The sequence below is a fragment of the Pan troglodytes genome, chromosome 1 (genome assembly GCF_028858775.2).
Source record: "Pan troglodytes isolate AG18354 chromosome 1, NHGRI_mPanTro3-v2.0_pri, whole genome shotgun sequence".
NCBI lineage: Eukaryota > Metazoa > Chordata > Mammalia > Primates > Hominidae > Pan > Pan troglodytes.
Window position 1 is genome coordinate 222,073,476 of NC_072398.2, and position 20,184 is coordinate 222,093,659.

Below are 20,184 nucleotides of genomic sequence, written 5' to 3' on the forward strand. Positions count from 1 at the left end.
ATGCTCAAAGCTGATAATATACCAATTTTATACCATATATGTTAAAGGCCTCGAGAAAATTAAAGCAGGTTTTTTAGGGGCTAAAGCAAAGTGGCTTAGGATGAATAAAGCAGTAGACTCTACCATTTACTTGGTTTCCATCAGAATGGAAAATGCCAAGGCCAGCACAGTGGTTTTGCCCTGTAATCCCAGCTACTTGAAAGGATGAGGCAGAAGGATCACTTGAGTCCAGGAGTTCCAGACCAGCCTGGGCAACATAGTAAGACCTTGTCTCAAAAAAACAAAACAAAAAAAGGCCAGGCATGGTGGCTTACGCCTGTAATCCCAGCACTTTTGGAGGCCGAGGTGAGCAGATCACCTGAGGTCAGGAGTTCAAGACCAGCCTGGCCAACATGGTGAAACCCCCGTCTCTACTAAAAATACAAAAATTAGCTGGGCCTGGTGGCGTGTGGCTGTAGTCCCAGCTACTCAGGAGGCTGAGGCAGGAGAAGCGCTTGAACCCCGGAGGCAGAGGTTGCAATGAGCCAAGATTGTGCCACTGCACTCTAGTCTGGCGACAGAGCGAGACTTTGTCTCAAAAAACAAAAGAAAAAATGTATATATACAAAAATTAGCCGGGCATGGTGGCACGTGCCTGTAATCCCAGCTACTTGGGAGGCTGAGGCAGGAGAATCACTTGAACCTGGGAGGCGGAGGTTGCAGTGAGCCAAGATTGCGCCACTGCACTCCAACCTGGGAGACAGGGTGAGACTCTGTCTCAAAAAAAAAAAAAAAAAAAAAATTAGCCGGACATGGTAGTAGGTGCCTGTAATCGCAGCTACTCAGGAGGCTGAGGCAGGAGAATCACTTTGGACCTGGGAGGCGGAGGTTGCAGTGAGCCGAGATTGTGCCACTCTAGCCTGGGCAACAGAGGAACTCTGTCTCCAAAACAAAAAAAGGAAAATGCCTCACTCATAGCTGCTTTGATATATTGGGGTATGAATCAGAAAACTTTTATTCATACCTCTCTCTGTTGGAGTAGAACATACTTCCTTGCTCTACTGTTTGGGGCTAGGCTGTTAGATGATATGGCCAATGACCTTCCAATGTGCTTCCACAGTTGGGCTTGCTGCTCTTATTCTGTTTGTTTGTTTGTTTGTTTGTTTGTTTTTGAGATGGAGTCTCGCTGTGTCGCCCAGGCTGGAGTGCAGTGGCGCGATCTCGGCTCACTGCAAACTCTGCCTCCCGGGTTCACGCCATTCTCCTGCCTCAGCCTCCCGAGTAGCTGGGACTACAGGCGCCCACCACCGCGCCCAGCTAATTTTTTGTATGTTTAGTAGAGACGGGGTTTCATTGTGTTAGCCAGGATGGTCTCAATCTCCTGACCTCGTGATCCGCCCGCCTCTGCCTCCCAAAGTGCTGGGATTACAGGCATGAGCCACCGCGCCTGGCCATTGCTCTTGTTCTTCTACCATTCATCATAAAAGGAATATACCCTGGCTAGCCTCTAATCCAAGGAGGAGGAGGAAATTTGAGGCAGATTTAATCCTAGTCTGCAGCTAAACCTTGCTGATCCCATCCCGACTCAGCGGAGTCATAGGCAACTCACAGCCTGAAACCAGGCAATTTGAGGACTCCTGAGCAAAAAAAACCCAAAAAAACAAACAAAAACAACACAAAAAAACCACTATATTTTGAGGTGGTTTGTTATACAGCATTATTGCAGCAATAGCTGACTAATAAACTCCTCTTGTTCCATTTTAGCCCATTTTCCATGCTATAGCCATAGTCAGCTATTTAAATACAATTCTGATGATGTCACATTCTTGTTTAAACCCTGCAATCGTTCTCATTACTCTTGGAATAAAAACCAAATGCTTAGCATGACCTATAAAGGCCTGTATGATTTGGGTCTGGCCTCTGTCTCCATCACTGCACTCCAGCCCCCAGCCTTCTCTCAGTTGTTTGATCTCATCATGTTCTCTTGCCTCCTCATGACCTTTTTTTTATGGGCTGGTCCTACTGTTGGCTTTGCTCTTCTCCTCACTCTTTGATTAGTTAACTCCAACTTATACCTGGAGTGTAAGCTTAAATATTACTTTCCCAAGGAAGCTCTCCTTGCCTGTTAATACAAGGTTAGATTCCCAGTTATATGGTCCCACAGCCCCTTGTATGTCAGCTTTTAGCATTTAATTACAGTTGCAATGAATTATTCAATCATGTAATTCATTGATGTCTCTTACTCACTATGAGGGCAAGGACAATATATGTCTGATTTGCTGCTTTATCCCCTGCCTAGTACACTGCCATGCACCTGGAAATAACTCAATAAATATTCCTTGAATGAGTGATTGACTGAAGAAACTGGCTATGCTTGATCAAAAGTCAGGAGAAGGTATGAATCAGTGCAACTGAAAGGAATATTAAGAGTTTAGTGTAAGGTAGTGTGAATATTGGAACAAGGTCAGAAAGATGCCCACAAAGGAAACACAGTCTTTTGTTAGTCACAGAGCGAGGTTAGTGATAGTAATAATGAGAGTTAGATGTCCAAATATTACTGAATTCAAAATTAAAACTGCGATAATAAGAGGAACTGTCATTAGCTGCAGGGAGGTTGACAATGTGGAAAAGTTGGACTGTGATAGAATGACCAATGAGTTCCAAATAAGGGACCATAGTCCTAGAATTTGAAAGTTAGATCAAAACTATGCCTTTTGGCTAGGTGTGGTGGTTCATGCCTGTAATCCCAGCACTTTGGGAGGCTGAGGTGGGAGGATCACTTGAAGCCAGGAGGTAGAGGCTGCAGTGAGCCCTGATCATGCCACTGCACTCCAGCTTGGGGGACAGAATGAGACCCTGTCTCAAAAAAACAAAACAAAACCTTATGCCTTTTTGGGGTTGTAACTTTTAAAATAGTGTGTTGGCCGGGCATGGTGGCTCACACCTATAAATCCCAGCACTTTGGGAGGCTGAGGCGGGCAGACACTTGAGGTCAGGAGCTCAAGACCAGCCTGGCCAATATGGTGAAACCCTGTCTCTATGAAAAATACAAAAATTAGCCAGGTGTGGTGGCGGCCACCTGTAATCCCAGCTACTCAGGAGGCTGAGGCAGGAGAATCACTTGAACCTGGGAGGCAGAGGTTGCAGTGAGCTGAGATTGTGCCATTGCACTCCAGCCTGGGTGAGAGAGCAAGACTCCATCTCAAAAAAAATAAATAAAAATAAAAAATAAAAATAAAATAGTGTGTCACAGCTTATTGAATAAGAAGAAACCAGGTACCATGAAATCTACAGAGAAAAAGTAAAACTACCAGGAATGACAGGATATTTGAGATTTGGAATGAAAACCTCCTGAAGGTTTCACCCTTTTTCTTTGATATGCTATCACAGAAGGGAGCCTGTGGAAGCAATTCCATTCTCAAACTCCGTTTTGACAGCAGTCTATACAAATATATAACCTCAGCTCTTGTTGTTGTTTTTTTTTTTTTTACAGAAAGAAAAGTGGTAGAGAGTTTTAAAAAATTCTTTCGCTATTAAGTATCTTGGTCTATTTCCCTTGGCTCCATAGCTTGTACTAATTAAAATGATTTCAATAGAAGATCCTAGAGTGCAGCTTTCTTTTCTTCCCTCCCTTCCTCCCTCCCTCCCTCTCTCTCTCTCTCTCTTTTTGCTGCCTGTGTTGGCTCTCATGTTCTTTGCTTAAATAATTAATAATCATTACTATCTATTCAGCAGCATGTGAGAGAAGAGTGCGTAATCTTGGATCCCAGGATATTAACGCTATGCCTGTCCCCGCTGCATAAGCTTTCATGTGAGGCTCTTCATTAGCTAACACCAGGGGATGGATCTGCTGCCCTCAGTCTTTACTGTTTATTATCTATAAAAAAGAGCCCCCTCTGATTCACCAGCTGGGGCAAATACTGCTGATGGGAAGTAATTTCCCAAAAGAACAGTAATGAAAGTGGGGTGGAAATGAGCCACAAAGTTCATTTAGATTTAGCAGTCTCTGCTGGACTGGAGGCAAAATCTAAGTGTCTGTCACACTGCAGCAAGCTAGACCTCAGTGTTACAAATAGCAAAGGATTTCAGAAAAAAAAAAAAAACTAGATGAACATATGAACGAGATATATAAACAGGAGAGTTTATAGTCTAGGGTCAGTTTATTTATTTATTTATTTATTTATTTATTTATTTAGAGAGGGAGTCTTGCTCTTGTTGCCCAGGCTGGAGTGCAATGGCGCAATCTCGACTGACCGCAACCTCTGCCTCCCGGATTCAAGCGATTCTCCTGCCTCAGCCTCCCAAGTAGCTGGGATTACAGACGTGCGCCACCACGCCCAGCTAATTTTTGTATTTTTAGAAACGGCATTTCACCATGTCGGCCAGGCTGGTCTCGAACTCCTGACCTCGTGATCCACTTGCCTTGGCCTCCCAAAGTGCTGGGATTACAGGCATGAGCCACGGCGCCCGGCCAGTTTATTTATTTATTATTATTTTTTTTTTTGAGATGGAGTCTCAAAAATATTTTTTATTATTTTTATTTTTATTTTTCGAGATGGAGTCTCAGTCTGTTGCCCAGGCTGGAGTGCAGTGGTGTGATCTCGGCTCACTGCAACCACTGCTTCCCATGTTCAATTGATTCTCCTGCCTCAGCCTCCCGAGTAGCTGGGATTACAGGTGCACACCACCACACCTGGCTAATTTCTGAATTTTTGGTAGGGATGGGGTTTCGCCATGTTAGCCAGGCTGGTCTCGAACTCCTGAGCTCAGGCAATCCACCCGCCTCAGCCTCCCAAAGTGTTGGGATTACAGGTGTGAGCCACAGTGCCCGGCCTGGGATAAATTTAAAAATTGCTCCTGTTGGCCAGGTGCTGTGGCTCACGCCTGTAATCCCAGCAATTTGGGAGGCTGAGGTGGGTGGATCACCTGAGCTCAGGAGTTTGAGACCAGCCTGGCCAACATGGCGAAACCCCGTCTCTACTAAAATACAAAAAATGAGCCAGGTGTGGTGGCATTTGCCTGTAGTCCCAGCTACTGAAAAGGCTGAAGCAGAAGAATTGCTTGAACCCAGGAGGCTGAGGTTACAGTGAGGCAATATTGTGCCACTGCACTCCAGCCTGGTCGACAGAGCAAGACTCCTCAAAAAAAAAAAAAAAAAAAAAATTGCTACTGTCTTACAATGGTGAAGGTCAGGAGCAAAGTTATAGATGTTTAATAATAATAGACTCTACTGCTTGTTTACAACAACAAACTACTGGGCAATCTATATTCAATAAGATGAGGAAAGAATTGCTTGTCAGGAGTGGTCTTTTCAGTCTCATCTGAATACACTGATATCATTGCAACATCTACAGCTATGAAATGCCATTTATATGCCAGGGAGAGTGGGGGAAGACAGTTACTTAATTTTTCCCAGAGGGTACAGGCTATTTGCTTTTAGGGATGGTCATTTTTTTGGGTCCTTAATTAGACAATAACCAGCAGGAAAAAAAGGTGATAAACAGACTGCTATGGTTAAAGGCTAATCAGCTGAGTATATGGATCCAAATTAAGGTCTTATGTTGCTTTGTCTTTACTAGGTGATTAGAATGTTTCAGGCTTCACAGACAAAATACACTTAGAAGACATGTTGGTTGATCAAAACACTCAGCCAAAGAAATGAATAATTATTTCTTTATACTGTTCCCAAACACATAAAAGCTGGGTTCTGTGATGTCGGGAAGATCTACTCATCAGATGCTACAGAGACTAACACTTGGGGGGCATGCTGGCAGAGAGCCAGATGTTCACAGCTGCACATACCCCACTCATGACACAAAATATGTATATTCACCGATCTACAAAATGCTTTCATCATTGTGTTTAATAATTCCTTATCATCTCCAAAGTAAAATTAGATGACAAGTATTTGCCAAGGCACAACACAAGAGGGTGACACATGACTGTGACACTCTTTGTCTGCTGTGCACTTAGCCTCCTTTTAATTGTCTGTCTTCAGAGAAGTTAGAGCTATACCAAATGCAAACAGGATGGCAAACAAAGAGACCAGAGCAAAAGATCATTTTTTCACTTTCTAAATACTGGAAGTTATTAATTTACCCATTCTGACCTTGTACTTGCTCAACTTGTAAGCAGAAGACCTTCTTATAGAGTAAAATTTAAGTTGTTGCCATAAACCCCCAACTGCTTTAAAATAGCTCTTTTGCCTATAATCCTAGTGCTTTGAGAGGCCGAGGTGGGAGGAGGATTGATTGAGACCAGGAGTTAAGAGAGCTGCCTGGGCAACATGGTGAACCCCATCTCAAAAAAAAAAAAAAAAAAAAAAAGTCGGGTGCGGTGGCACATGCCTGTAATCCCAGCAGTTCAGGAGGCCGAGGCGGGTGGATCACCTGAGGTCAAAAGTTTAAGACCATCCTGGCTGGTAGAGACAGTGAAACCCTGTCTCTACTAAAAATACAAAAATTAGCCAGGCATGGTGGTGGGCGCCTGTAATCCCAGCTACTCGGGAGGCTGAGACAGAAGAATCGCTTGAATCCGGGAGGCAGAGGTTGCAGTGAGCTGAGATCATGCCACTGCACTCTAGCCTGGGTGACAGAGCAAGACTTTGTCTCAAAAAAAAAAAAAAAAAAATTAACTGGGGGATGGTGGCACACGCCTGTAGCCCTAGCTGCTCCAGAGACTGAGGCAGGAGAATTGCTTGAATCTGCGAGTTTAAGGTACAGTGAGCTAGGACCATGCCACTGCACTCCAGCCTGGGTGACAGAGGGAGATCCCATCTCTAAATAAATAAAAAACAGTTATCCTTCCCTGCAGCCTGCTATGGTTGCACTGTTATTTCATACTTCGCCTGAAAATTTTACTCTTATAGTTATCCTTTGCTGTAGAGAACAGTTTTTTGGCTGGGCACGGTGGCTCACGCCTATAATCCCAGCACTTTGGGAGGCTGAGACCAGGTGGATCACTTGAGATCAGGAGTTTGACACCAGCCTGGCCAATATGGTGAAACCCTGTCTCTACTAAAAATACAAAAATTAGCTGGGCGTGGTGGCGCATGCCTGTAATCCCAGCTACTAGGAAGGCTGAGGCAGGAGAATCACTTGAACACAGGAGGCGGAGGCTGCAGTGAGCCAAGATCACACCACTGCAGTCTAGCCTGGGCGACAATGAGACTTCATCTCAAAAAAAAGAAAGAAAAAAAGAGAAAAAAATAGTGTTTTTTTCTTTTTTTTGCTCCAGAAAGCAACTATTTAAAGATACATAATAGGCCAGCATGGTGGCTCACAGCTGTAGTCCCAGCACTTTGGGAGGCTGAGGCCAACAGATCACTTGAGGTCAGGAGTTCGAGACCAGCCTGGCCAACATGGTGAAACCCCGTCTCTACTAAAAATACAAAAAATTAGCTGGGCATGGTGGCGGGTGCCTGTAATCCCAGCTACTCAGGAGGCTGAGCAGGAGAATCACTTGAATCCAGGAGGTGGAGGTTTCAGTGAGCCAAGATTGCACCACTGTGCTCCAGCCTGGGCAACAGACTGAGACCCCATCTCAAAAAAAAGAAAAAAAAGGTACCTAATATATGTTCTGGGACCACACGGAGGCCCTCTCCAGAGCTGAAAGGAGAAAATATCGAACCATAAATGCAGTGAGAGAAGAGTAAGGAGGAGAAGGCTGATAGCCCTGGGGGTCGGAGGCGGGGAGTAGGAGTGGCTGGCCGATGGAAGGGAAAGTCCTGGATGGAGTATTTACACATTCAGTTTGTTCCTACAGTAATATTTGTGGATACAGGTATTGTGCTTGGTGGCATGGTCCTTGCCCTCCTGGAGTTTACAGCCATGCTGTGGGACTAGGGCTAGCATCGATTAAGAGGTCTCCTGGAAGTAGATCAAGTATTCAGGCAGGTGAAGTGGGGAGAAATCGGAAAAGAGCCATTGAGGCCAAGGGAACAGCGCAATCAGAAGACCTGAAGCACAAAAGAGCTCCCTGTGATCAAGGAACAGGCACAAGGCCCATATGTGGCTAGAGCCCAGTTGGCAAAAGTGGTTCAAGATCAGGCTGTAGCCAGATCCTGTAAGGCCTTGTTGCCACACTAAGGACTTTGAACTTCCTCGTGAAAATGAAGAGAAGTCGTTGAATAGCGCAGGTCTGACAAGATTTTAAGAAGTTTCCTCTAGTTGCTGTGTGGGCAGTGAATGGGGGCATCAGGAGAGCCTAAAGGAGAGACTGCTTGAAGGGTTATTGCAGGAGTCAAGGTGATAGCTGGTGGCAGGTTAAACTGGGAAAGAGGGGTAGAGATGGTAGGAGGTGGAGAGATTAAGGACACCATTTAGAATTGGAAACAACATGGACTGGAAATGAAGAATAAAGGAAAGAGTGGTGTCAACGGTACAATTTAAGTGTCTGGTGTAAGCAACTGGGTAGAGAGTGGTGCCAGTTACTGAAGGTGGGGACACTGTAGGAGAAACCCACTTGGGGACCAATTTTTTTTTTTTTTTTTTTCCAGACAGAGTTTCGCTCTTGTTGCCCAGGCTGGAGTGCAATGGCGCAACCTCGGCTCACTGCACCCTCGCCTCCCGGGTTCAAGCGATTTTCCTGCCTCAGTCTCCTGAGTAGCTGGGATTACAGGCATGCGCCACCACGCCCGGCTAATTTTTGTATTTTTAGTAGAGACGGGGTTTCTTCATGTTGGTCAGGCTGGTCTCCAACTCCCGACCTCAGGTGATCTGTCTGCCTCGGCCTCCCAAAGTGCTGAGATTACAGGCATGAGCCACTGCGCCCGGCCGGGGACCTATTAAGTATGAAAAAGTGTGAGCAGGCCGGGCGCGGTGTCTCAGGCCTGTAATCCTAGCATTTTGGGAGGCCGAGGCGGGCACACTACTTGGGGTCAGAAGTTGGAGACCAGCCTGGCCAACATGGAGAAAACCCGTCTCTACTAAAAATACAAAAATTAGCCGGGAGTGGTGGCGCATGCCGGTAATCCCATCTACTCAGGAGGCTGAGGCAGGAGAATCGCTTGAACCCGGGAAGCGGAGGTTGCGGTGAGCCAAGATCGCGCCACTGCACCTGAGCCTGGGCGACAGAGCGAGACTCCCTCTCAAAAACAAAAACAAAAAAACCCAAATGAGTAAAGAGTAATGTGGATATTATATTATAAACAAACAAACAAAGAAGGACTTCGTATTCTTTTTGCATAGGGAAGGGGAAGAAATGTGGAGTGGAAGAGGATGGTACAGAAAAGGTGTAAAAAGAAAGGCTGTGGGAGGAGTAGGGTAGGAGGGCTTCTGAATTGGGGTTAGTGTCACACTGTATAACTGATAATTTAAACTGCTGAAAATGAGACCACACTTAAAGATACAGGTCCCTTTAAAAGGAAGGCGGATGTTAAAAGCAATTTGCATTTTACCTAAAATGGGCTGCTTCTCCCTGTACCCTCTCCAAATACAGCCAGACTTTCTGTAGAAACATTTTAATCATGGGCACCTTTCCCCCGAAAAATGCACTCACTACCAGTACACACGACCTTCTGAGTTTAATGGACCTACGGAGGCCCATCCCTGGGCTCTCTGGGCTAGGTTAATCCCAGGTTAGGCCCCAAGCTCAGAGGTAGCAACGTTCCCAGCTCAACGACGCAGGAAGACCACGCCTCTAAATGTTCTGCAACCTCGTCCATTTCAGAATTTTCCGGGGTTCTGGGTAAACTGGCCTCACCAAGGATTCTGCCCCGTCTTGTTGCTCCCGTTTTTAAACACAGACCGGTGTGTGGGAGAGGCCATTATTTTTCCGGAACACTGTGCTCCTGGAGCAGATAGGGACACGCAGAGTGGCTTTACCGCAGCGCCAGCTTCAGCCTTACCCGGCTCCTCCTCCAGGCCACCGCCTCCTCCTCGCGCCCAACCCGCCTTCCCTGCTCACCCCCGGCCCGCTCCTCCCCTTTGCTCTCAGCGCGGACTCGGCCACCCACTACCGGCGCCGGGTTCCACCCGCCCACCGCATGGCCCCGTCCCTATGCCGCTGGTCTCGCCCCCTTCCAGGAGGGCCCAATGAGCGTTCACATGCGCCACAAGGCCCCGCCCCGCACCGCGCAGCCCCGCCCACAGGCTGAGTTAACCAATTCGCGGCCCCGGGCCCCGCCCCGCCCGCAGGCCCCGCCCCGGCGCCCGGCCCCACGCGCCCGCCTCCCTCCGGGGCGTTGCCGCCGCCGCGCCTCAGCAGCCCGCGCGGAGCCAGATGCCGCCCCCTCCGCCGGTCCCTCCCCCGGCGGCCTGGCGCCTCCCTCCCTCCCCACCGCGGTGACTCTCGGAGCGGGAGGCGGAGGCTGAGGCGGCCGCTCCCGCTGCTGCTACTGCCGCCGCCTCAGCGGCTGCTCGGGCTGAGCACGCCCCGGAACAGGCCGCCGCGCGCTGCGCCCCGGACCCGCTGCCCCTGCCGGCCCGGCCGGGTCGGGCGGCCCAGGTAAGCGCCGAGGCCGGGCCGCGCCTGCACCGCCCGGGCCCGCGCCGCGCCGCGCCGGGGCTTGGGGGAGCGGCCAGCCCTTTGTCTGCCGGGGAGGGGCCGCGGAGAGCGCCCCCGACCCCGCTCGGACCCCTGACTGCCCCGGCGGCGCGGCGCCCTGGTCTGGGCCTGGCCGCCTCTCGCCGCAGACCACCTCCCGCCTCCCTCACTCTTCGCCCGGGGGTCGCCTCCACAGGTGTCCGCGCCGCCCACCTTGTTGCTCACCTCATCGCGTTCGGGTGCCTGTCATCGCCCGTCCGCCCTCCCGACCTCTGGGCCCCTGCCTCTTCCCTCACCTGCGCCCACTCTGAGACTCTTACTCTCCATATTTCCCCAAACTAAACGCTGGGCCGCCCTTCCTCCCTCTGTAGTTTGATTGAACTGTCGTCTCCCGATTCCACCCCTCCCCGGTGAGCCTTCCTGGAAGGTACCTGGTGGGGGCACATATCTCACCTGGATGGCGGGCGTGTATGCACGAACCTGCAAAATTAACCACCTGGAGCCCCAAACTGCACCTCTCACCTCCTTTTCATCACCCCACCCCAACCACCTTCCTTTTTTTGGAACCTGGTAACCGAGACACTCAGGTCTGGACACCCAGCCTCTGCTAGGCCCTCCATCCCTCCCTCTGCCTTGTGAGCTGAACTTGTCTGAGCAGTGCCTGTTGTCAGGTTAGCCCCTGGGAAGGCGGCGGGGGCCGTGTTGGCCGCAAATCAAGAGTTTTATGAATAATGAGACGTGTGGCTTGCACCACCTCCTGTCTGAGGATCTCAGTATGCTCCAGCTGTTAATTATTTTGTCTCCTGTCACTCACAGAACTGAGAGGAACATGTCTGGCCAACTGCTGGGTAAATTGAGGTACAGGGTGTGTGGGTAAGGGACCTGGAGGCAAGTCATGGTTTGTCTTGAAGTTCTGTTCTCAGGAGCCTTGGCTCTTAGCTCCCTGCTACAACCACTGGGCTCCAGTTCCTGGAGTGTGTCCCCAAGTGATAACTGATCTCTTGTGCCATTAAAATGTCCAGAGATACCAGCAGCTTCCTCAGATTTAAAGTAGGACTTTGGATCATAAATAAAGGTGCGGGCTGTTAAATGCCAATGTGTCATTCACGGTTTGCTGGGGGAGTTCGTGGTCCTCCCTTGTAAATACAAATCACCTCTATGGGTTGGAGATTCATTCATTCAGTAGTGAGCATTTACTATGTGCCAGGCACCGTTCCAAGTACTGGGGCTTTAGTGGTGAAGACAGACACGGTTTCTGCCCTCCTTAGAGATGACATTTTAAAGAGGAGGGAAGTCAGACAATAAGTGAGTAAACAAACAAGTGGACAAAATAATTTCAGTAGTGGTAAGTGCTATGAAGATGGAGAGGGGCCAGATTACATATAAGAATCTGTGGCTGGGCACGGTGGCTCACGCTTGTAGTCCCAGCACTTTGGGAGGCCGAGGCGGGCGGATCACGAGGTTAGGAGATCGAGACCACGGTGAAACCCCATATCTACTACAAATACAAAAAATTAGCTGGGCGTGGTGGTGGGCACCTGTAGTCCCAGCTACTCGGAGAGGCTGAGGCAGGAGAATGGCGTGAACCCGGGAGGTGGAACTTGCAGTGAGCTGAGGTCACGCCACTGCACTCCAGTCTGGGCGACAGAGCGAGACTCTGTCTCAAAAAAAAAAAAAAAAAAAAAGAATCTGTGGATCAGGGCGGACTCGGTGGTTCATGCCTGTAATCCCAGCACTTTGGGAGGCCAAGGCGGGCAGATCACGAGGTCAGGAGTTCGAGACCATCCTGACCAACATGGTGAAACCCTGTCTCTACTAAAAATACAAAAATTAGCTGAGCGTGGTGGTGCATACCTGTAGTCCCAGCTACTTGGGAGGCTGAGGCAGGAGAATTTCCTGAACCTGGGAGGCGGAGGTTGCGGTGAGCCGAGATTGCGCCACTGCACTCCAGCCTGGGCAACAGCAAAACTCTGTCTTGGGCGGGGGTGGAGAAAAAGAACCTGTAGATCAAAACAAAGATTTTGTAGGTCGTAATAAAGAGTTTGGATTTTATTCCAAGAACAGTTAGAGGCCATTGGAGGGTTTTAAGCAGAGAAAGAATAAAGTCTGATTTGTTCCAAAAGATTGTTCTGGCCACTGTGTAGAGACTGGATTCTAAGGAGCAAAGGTGGAGGCAGGGATACCAGTTATGAGACAGACTATTGCAGCTGCCTGGCAAGAGATGATGGTGGCTTGAGGGATCGGGGCAGTGGCAGTGGAAATGAAGAGGTGGAATCAGTCTGTTCCCTCTGGGAGAGCTGCAAAGCAAAACTTTGGAGACTGAGAGTTAGATGTCCCATAACAACGTGCTCACAGAACAGGTCCCCGCCTCCTTGATTGGAGAGGGTTTGTGGGTTTAAAAACCAGTTAGAGGTGGAGGAGGGCAGAATACACTGGGTTTCATTCCCACATCCGGTTGTATTATTTAAATGGGAACATTACTGCCACTGTTGGAAGATGTTGCACCAGGAAATTGGGCCTGTTCTCATGGTAGGTAGGAGAATGTTTCAGTGGCCACAAACTTGAGCTATTAATGAGAATGAGGCCAGGTGCAGTGGCTCACCCCTGTATATGCCAACATTTTAGGAGGCCAAGGCGGGCGGATCACCTGAGGTCAGGAGCTCAAGACCAGCCTGGGCAACATGGTGAAAACCCGTCTCTACTAAAAATACAAAAATCAGCTGGGCATGATGGCGAGTGCCTGTAATCCCAGCGACTTGGGAGGCTGAGGCAGGAGAATCGCTTGAACCAGGGAGGTGGAGGTTGCAGTGAGCCAAGATCATGCCACTGCACTCCAGCCTGGGCGACGGAGGAAGACTCCGTCTCAAAAACAAAAAACAAAAAAACTCCCCAAAAAACAGAATAAAACTTATCTCCATGCTGCTCCAAATCTGTGCTGTCAGAACATGTCAGAATGAGAGGACCTTGGGGGTTACACAGGCCAGCCCCTTCTTTTATGGTTAAGCGTCTGTGTCCCCTAGAAGCTGGCTCTTTTGAAATCTTATAGCAGTTTATGCATTTTCTTATGATGCCTGCTAGTTTCTACCCCGTTTCATCTCCATGTGTACACATGTGACTCTAAGCTTTCTGAGGCCAGAATCTCTACTGGGTTTGTCTTTGCATCGTCCACAGTGTCTGAATCAGCGCCCTGCACAAAATGTAAACTCTTCAAATATTGGTTGACTTGCCTGGGCATCTCATCGCACCAAGACTCCTGCCCCTGCCCCTGTCTTTTCATCAGACCATGCTTCTTGTAGACTCCTCATCCAGGGTGCAATATAGTGTAAACCCAGCAGTGTCTTGTTCACAGGGCTCACATGACAGGGCAGCCCTTCCTTGATGGATCTGCTCTCTCCATCCCTGCCTGTGGGGAACAGCTGCTGCTGGTGCTGACCAAGTAGTCACTTGACACTCAGCAAATATGAAGTGTAGCTCTTTTTTTTTTTTTTTTTTTTTTTTTTTTTTAGATGGAGCTTTGCTCTTGTTGCCCAGGCTGGAGTGCAATAGCACAATCTTGGCTCACTGCAACCCTCTGCCTCCTGGGTTCAAACGATTCTCCTGCCTCAGCCTCCCAAGTAACTGGGATTACAGGCGTGTGCCACCACATCTGGCTAATTTTTGTATTTTTAGTAGAGTTGGGGTTTCACCATGTTGGTCAGGCTGGTCTCGAACTCCTGACCTCAGGCGATCCACCCACCTCGGCCTCCTAAAGTGCTGGGATTACAGGCGTGAGCCACCGTGCCTGGCCTGAAGTGTAGCTCTTAATTAGACCATGGACTTTGTACCAAGACCATCAGGTTTGGATCTTGGTTCTGCCTTCAGGAGCTGCATGATCTTCAGCAGGTAACTTAATCTCTCTGTGTCTCAGTTTCCCCATATGCACAATAGTAATACTTTCCTCATGGAGTTGTTGGGAGGATTAAATTAAGTAATACCTAGTAGATACTCAGAAGACCACCTAGCACTTGGTATATGCTAAATTGAAGTAACCATTATTTTGCCTTTTTTTATCTGCTTCTTAGCTCCCACTAGCATTTAAGCTCTTTGAGAGCAGAGATTTTTGTCTCTTTTTGTCTACTCTTATAATATAGTACCTAAACTTTGTAGTACTCTGAAAATATTTGTTGAATTGAATGACTGATTGAGCACCTATGTGCTAGGCACTGTTGCGGATGCTATGGACATAGCCAAGAACAAGATCTTTAAGAGGCATGCTCTTATGAAGTTTATCTTCTAGTGGGAGAGACAGATAGTAAACAAATAAACGAGTCAACAAAAGAATGTAGGGTGGTGAGGCCAGGCACGGTGGTTCACGCTTGTAATCCCAGCACTTTGGGAGGCCGAGGCGGGTGGATCACCAGGTCAGGAGATCGAGACCATCCTGGGTAACATGGTGAAACCCCGTCTCTACTAAAAATACAAAAAAAAAAAAAAATTAGCCGGGCATGGGGGCGGGCGCCTGTAGTCCCAGCTACTCAGGAGGCTGAGGCAGGAGAATGGCGTGAACCCGGGAGGCGGAGCTTGCAGTGAGCCAAGATCGTGCCACTGCCCTCCAGCCTGGGCGACTAAGCAAGACTCTGTCTCAAAAAAAAGAGAATGTAGGGTGGTGAAAGAGATACGGGGGAAAATAAAACAGAAGATGGAAAGTGGATGGGATGAGGGTTAGGGTCATAACTTTAGCTCTGAGAAGGTGGCTTTTGGGAGACATGGATGGTGATCTAGGGGGACAGCTTTGTGGACAGAGAGGACTGCAAGAATGATCAACCCAGAGGGGCTGGAGTGTGGTTAGTGATGAATCAGCAGGGGCCAAATTTGTGGCTGTGGTTAGGAGTTTGGATTTTACTTTTGAATTCTGAACAGTGGGAAGTCACTGCATGGGAACTTTTCCTGGGGTCTAGGAGAATATTTGAGTCCACACTAAAAGACAGAACAGGACATTACGAAGAGCGGCTGGAATAGGCTCTCCTTGTCCTGGGAGGTTTTTGAGGCCAGCCAGAGTATTGAGTTTCTTCCCATCAGGTTCCTTATTTCTCTGGCCTGGTCCCCTGAAGATGAGGGAAGCATCAGCTAGGTTGATGACAGTCCTGGTATGTGTGTCTGCGTGTCCTGCATTTTATTGAGCTTCCTTTTTTCCGAGTCCCTAAGTCATCAGTAAACATTTCTTGAGTTGAATGAATGAATGTTGCCAGTGCTTAGCAGCTTGTCGTCTACAGTGGAATGTCTGTGTTCTCTGCTCCTCTCTGTGTGAGTTAAAGCTTCTTATCTTGGCAGTGACTCTTAAGTAGTCTTGGAGTTTTGCAGCCATTCTTCATAAATGCATCAGAGACACACATACATATATATCACTGTTTCTTTGTTGAGAGTATACCAAGATTGACTGGACAGCTTTCCTACCCCCACCCTATCCCTACTTCTCTGCCAGTCCCTGCCATCACCAGGCCCCTCTATAGAGGGTTGGGCCACACTGGCAACTCTGACCATCTCCTGTTTGATTACTTGATCAGGAACACAGTGGTATCTAGAAAGCATTGGTTGTCTTTCATCTGGGCTGAGCGGAGTTGGGTAACTCAGCAGAGCGCTGAGAGAAATGGCATTTCAAACCCAGGGGCTCCACTCACCAGGAATCCAGAGTGGGACTCTTTAGACTGGGTGCCATTGGCCAGCTTTTCAGATCCCTTTTTGGTCCTCCCATCAGTTGTTGTCCACGATGCCACTTGCTCTGCTAACCTTGAGAGACCAACACAAGTTAGTGGGAATCAAATAGGACGCTTGTGTTGCAGGTCACTTTCAGAGTCCTGGGGCATTTTATTGGCAGAATCTGAAATGCCTGCTAGTCATATGTCATCTGTAGATTTGTAAAAGCTAAACGCAGAGTGGGTGCAAGCTTTTTCTCATGTAGCTGGTTTTCTTACTATGAGAACGATACGTGCTCATTTAGAAAATGAGAAAGTGAATGATAGTGGCATTTTACGTACACTGTCTCATTTCATCCTCACGGTTTTTGAGATACGTACCATTATTACCATTTTGTATGTTAAGAAGCTGAGGCCTAGAAAAGTTAAGTAAAGTGTTTGAGGTCGAGCTAGTTGGGAACAGAATCAGATTCAAACCAGGCAGTATGACTCCCAGGCAGAGCTCTGAGCACCATGTCATATACTGATTCTCAGCAGAAGCCATAGAGAAGAAAGAAAAGTCTCCCTTAAGCCCAATGTAGGTGATACTCTTAGGGTAGTCAGAGTTAACTTGCTGGCTGCTCCAAAGGGTTTGAATCCTAGGCCCTTTCCCTGTCTTGTCTGACCCTGGGCAAGCTAAGTAACCTCCCTTTGCTTTACTTTCCCTGACTGTAAATGGGGATAATGATACTTGTACCTTCGTAGTTCCCAGGGGCATGGTGGTGTTTGGGCCAAAGTGCTTTTGAACTTCTTTTATGAAAGGGAACTGAGCACCAACTACTGTTATACTCAGTTATTAAAGACCTATTATGCTCTGGTCTTCCATGAAGCCTTGTTAAAAAGGGAAAGACAACAGTCCCCAGAGGGAAGGGTGTCCTTCTGTGGGGGAATAGCTGGACAAAAACATTGTTCTCCCCTTTTGAAGTTTCTTAAGGATTGAGGGTCATACCTGTGGCTCCATTTTTCATGGTTGTGTTGTAGTGTAGAAACTTCTGTAAACAGGTATGTGTTCTGTGCATCATAACATGATTGAGGACCCCCAATGGCAGGGCCAAGAGGGAGTTAAAGGGCTTGGTTTCTAATCTTGGTTCTGATGTTTTTTATAAGCCAGGATCACAGAGACACCAAGAAGTGGTGGTTGTCTTCCATTACTCCTCCCTCCCTCCCCTCCTTCCTTCTAATGACTCATTGATTCAATTAACAAATATTTATTAAGGCTTTATTACAATCTGGACACCATCATAGGTACTAGGAATATCGTGGCAAGCAGGACAAAAATAGTTATTCCCCAGCCGGGCATGGTGGCTCACGCCTGTAATCCCAGCACTTTGGGAGGCCAAGGCAGGCGGATCACGAGGTCAGGAGATTGAGACCATCTTGGCTAACATGGTGAAACCCCGTCTTTACTAAAAATACAAAAAATTAGCCTGGCGTGGTGGTACGCACCTGTAGTCCCAGCTACTCGGGAGGCTGAGGCAGGAGAATTGCTTGAACGCTGGAGGCGGAGGTTGCAGTGAGCTGAGGTTGCACCATTGCACTCCAGCCTGGGCAATAGAGTGAGACTCTGTCTCAAAAAAAAAGAAAAAAAAAAAGTTCTTCCCCATACCAAGCTCTTAGTCTAGGACCAAAAGGCTTATTATATAGTTGGGATCGTGTGAATGAAGAAAGAATGATTTGATGAGAGTGCTTTGAACTCTTAGGAGGAGAGTCAGGACATGATCTCCAGATGCACACTGGCCCCAGTGGCTACCTGCCCTGAGTGGACATTAAGGTGGGGGGCTGGGTTGGCTTTCCAGAAGAGCAAGGGAAGAGTTAAACAATTAGAGCCCTTCCGTGTCCTGTAACAAAAGCTGTACTTGGTATGGACATCTTGAGAAACAGTGCACACCTCAGGAGCCATGGTTAGCAAGAACTCCCTTCCCACTTAAAGCCTTAACCCTTTGACTGTTAACTTGAGTTTCAGTCAGGGAGAAATGCTCATATTGAGGATTTCTTTTCAAAGTTTTTGCTTGGGGCTGTGGATTTTGAAGTTCTGCCATTAACACGGTGCACTTCTTATGTAACAGGCGCCAGACCTTGTCTCTGCAGAGTTCTCTTCCTGCCCGACACGTCTCTCGCTGCCAACTTTGGAAAGCAGGCATATGGTGGCAGGCGGGCTCTCCACAGTGCTCATGGGGTTCCTGGGGGAACTGATGCACATGGACACCTATGTCCTCTGGCCCCCATTTTGGGTCAATATATACAGATTAGAGTGGGGGCAGGGTTCTTTCTTCCCCAAGCACCAGGCCTTCAGCTCTCTTCAAAGACCAAGGTCAGGGAGGTCTAGCAAGCAGTTCATGTGAAAGCACACAGTGTTCCTCTCTCCCTCCAGCCAGGGCTGGGTAGAGAGGGCAAAGGGCTGGCAGAGGCAGCCACTCACATTTGGAGTGAGAGGAGGGTGCCAGGACAGCGAGGCATATCCTTGTGCGATGTTATTTTCACCAGCCCTTGTCACTGTATGTGGCACTCCCGGTGCTAATCAACTGGCCCTTCAAGCTGAGGGGCGGGGCAGCAGCATCCAGCATCTCATTAGGAGGGCAAGGCCTGCACAGCGAGGAGGCCAGGTCACTCAGTGCACCTGGACATCTTCAAGTGTGATTGGAGCCCGCAGTGACGCTGTTTCAGCTAGAAGATTGTGACCCACTTCCATATCCTCTCCCACATGGAGAGCTGGGGAGGAGGCTTTGAGAGCCAGCTCCAATTAAGGTGTTTTTTTCAGGCCCGAGTAGCACCCAAGTGTCTAACCCACATGTTTTCTGCTGCTGGAATCCTGTGGTCAATGTCCTTGACCTGAACCGAATAACCACCCCAGGGCAGATGAAGTTACCACCCCTGAAGTCCTAGATTCCACCAGCAAGGCTTCCTGCAAAGATCAGGATCCCTTGTGGATCAAACACCTCACATAATATGGGCCCCACCCCTGTTCTTCCTGATCAATCACCAAGCAAACCTTGGACCAGTTTCCAAGGAGATACTTAGCCTTGACCTCCCTGCCCAGACAGGCCTCACAGCCACCTGCCTCAGGCAGCCCTGGCTTCCCAGAGACCCATCCTGACCCTGACTTGCACCCTTGCCAAATATCCTAAATATCCTTCTGCTGCAGGAATATGAAATGAGACCTGTTTCTGAACTTCTAGGTTTCTGTTATTCTTTCCAGGTAGATGACATTTTAATGCTTCTCTGTAATTTTACATTTCTTTTTTGTGTGTTGGGGAGGGGCCTGGGGTATGATTTAAATACGGGAAGCTGTTAGTACTGGTAGCACTTAAGCTGGTGAAGTGGTGGGTCTGAGCCCCTGAATAATCCCATTTTACTTACCAAGAAGGGAGCAAAAGTACCTGCCAAGGTCAGCTCTGGCTAGGCCCTGTGAGCCTGTTCCTGAGCGTGTGCTCACACTCGGCTTCTGGAGGGCAGAAGGTCCTTCTCCCTCTGTGTGTGTTAATACTGTTGGCACTGCCCACAGCCTCCAGGGGCACATAGCCTTCCTCTGGCCGATCGCTGGAGTTGCAGGAAGATGAGGTGCTGGTGATTTTTTGGAAGACATGGTGGGGCTTACAGGCAAGCAAGCTGGCCCCCAGTTCTGCTTTCCTGCACAGAGCAGTCTTCCAGAGTTTGTGGTGGGATGTAAGGGAGCTCAGGCAGCCGGAGCAGTGCAGAGACCTGGCTCCTTCCTCCCTCCTGAGGTCTGCTGCTGCTGGCACAAGGGGTCACGTGTGCCCGTTTGCCTTGTGTTTGCTTTGGGTGCTGGCTTCCCACTCTCACTTCCTAATCTCTAAAGAGGAGTGGCCTGTTAGGTCCATGAGTGGTGACAGTGGAGATTGAAGTGCTTAGCGTCAGGCACCGCACTGCACTGGCAAGAGCACTCAGATGAAGGGTGTTCTTTCATTCTCATCTGACCGCATTCCACTTCATTTAAAAACATCATTCGCCCAGGCTGGAGTGTGGTGACACGATCACAGCTCACCGTGAT

The 20,184-nt window shown here is 48.6% G+C and overlaps 1 protein-coding gene across 5 annotated transcripts in view; it reads left to right on the forward strand.

Moving 5' to 3' along the window:
• Nucleotides 1-10,137: 10,137 nt before the first annotated feature.
• The window catches only part of CTNNBIP1 (catenin beta interacting protein 1), a 62,116-nt gene continuing 52,069 nt past the window's right edge, over nucleotides 10,138-20,184 (forward strand). For 2 of the 5 annotated variants that reach the window (XM_063805097.1, XM_063805102.1), the window contains exon 1: nucleotides 10,165-10,425. The gene's annotated coding sequence lies outside the window, so the exon portion shown is untranslated. Of the gene's footprint in view, nucleotides 10,426-20,184 lie in introns of all 5 variants that reach the window. The other 3 variants (XM_001168482.7, XM_003307799.7, XM_063805106.1) reach the window with 3 other exon arrangements.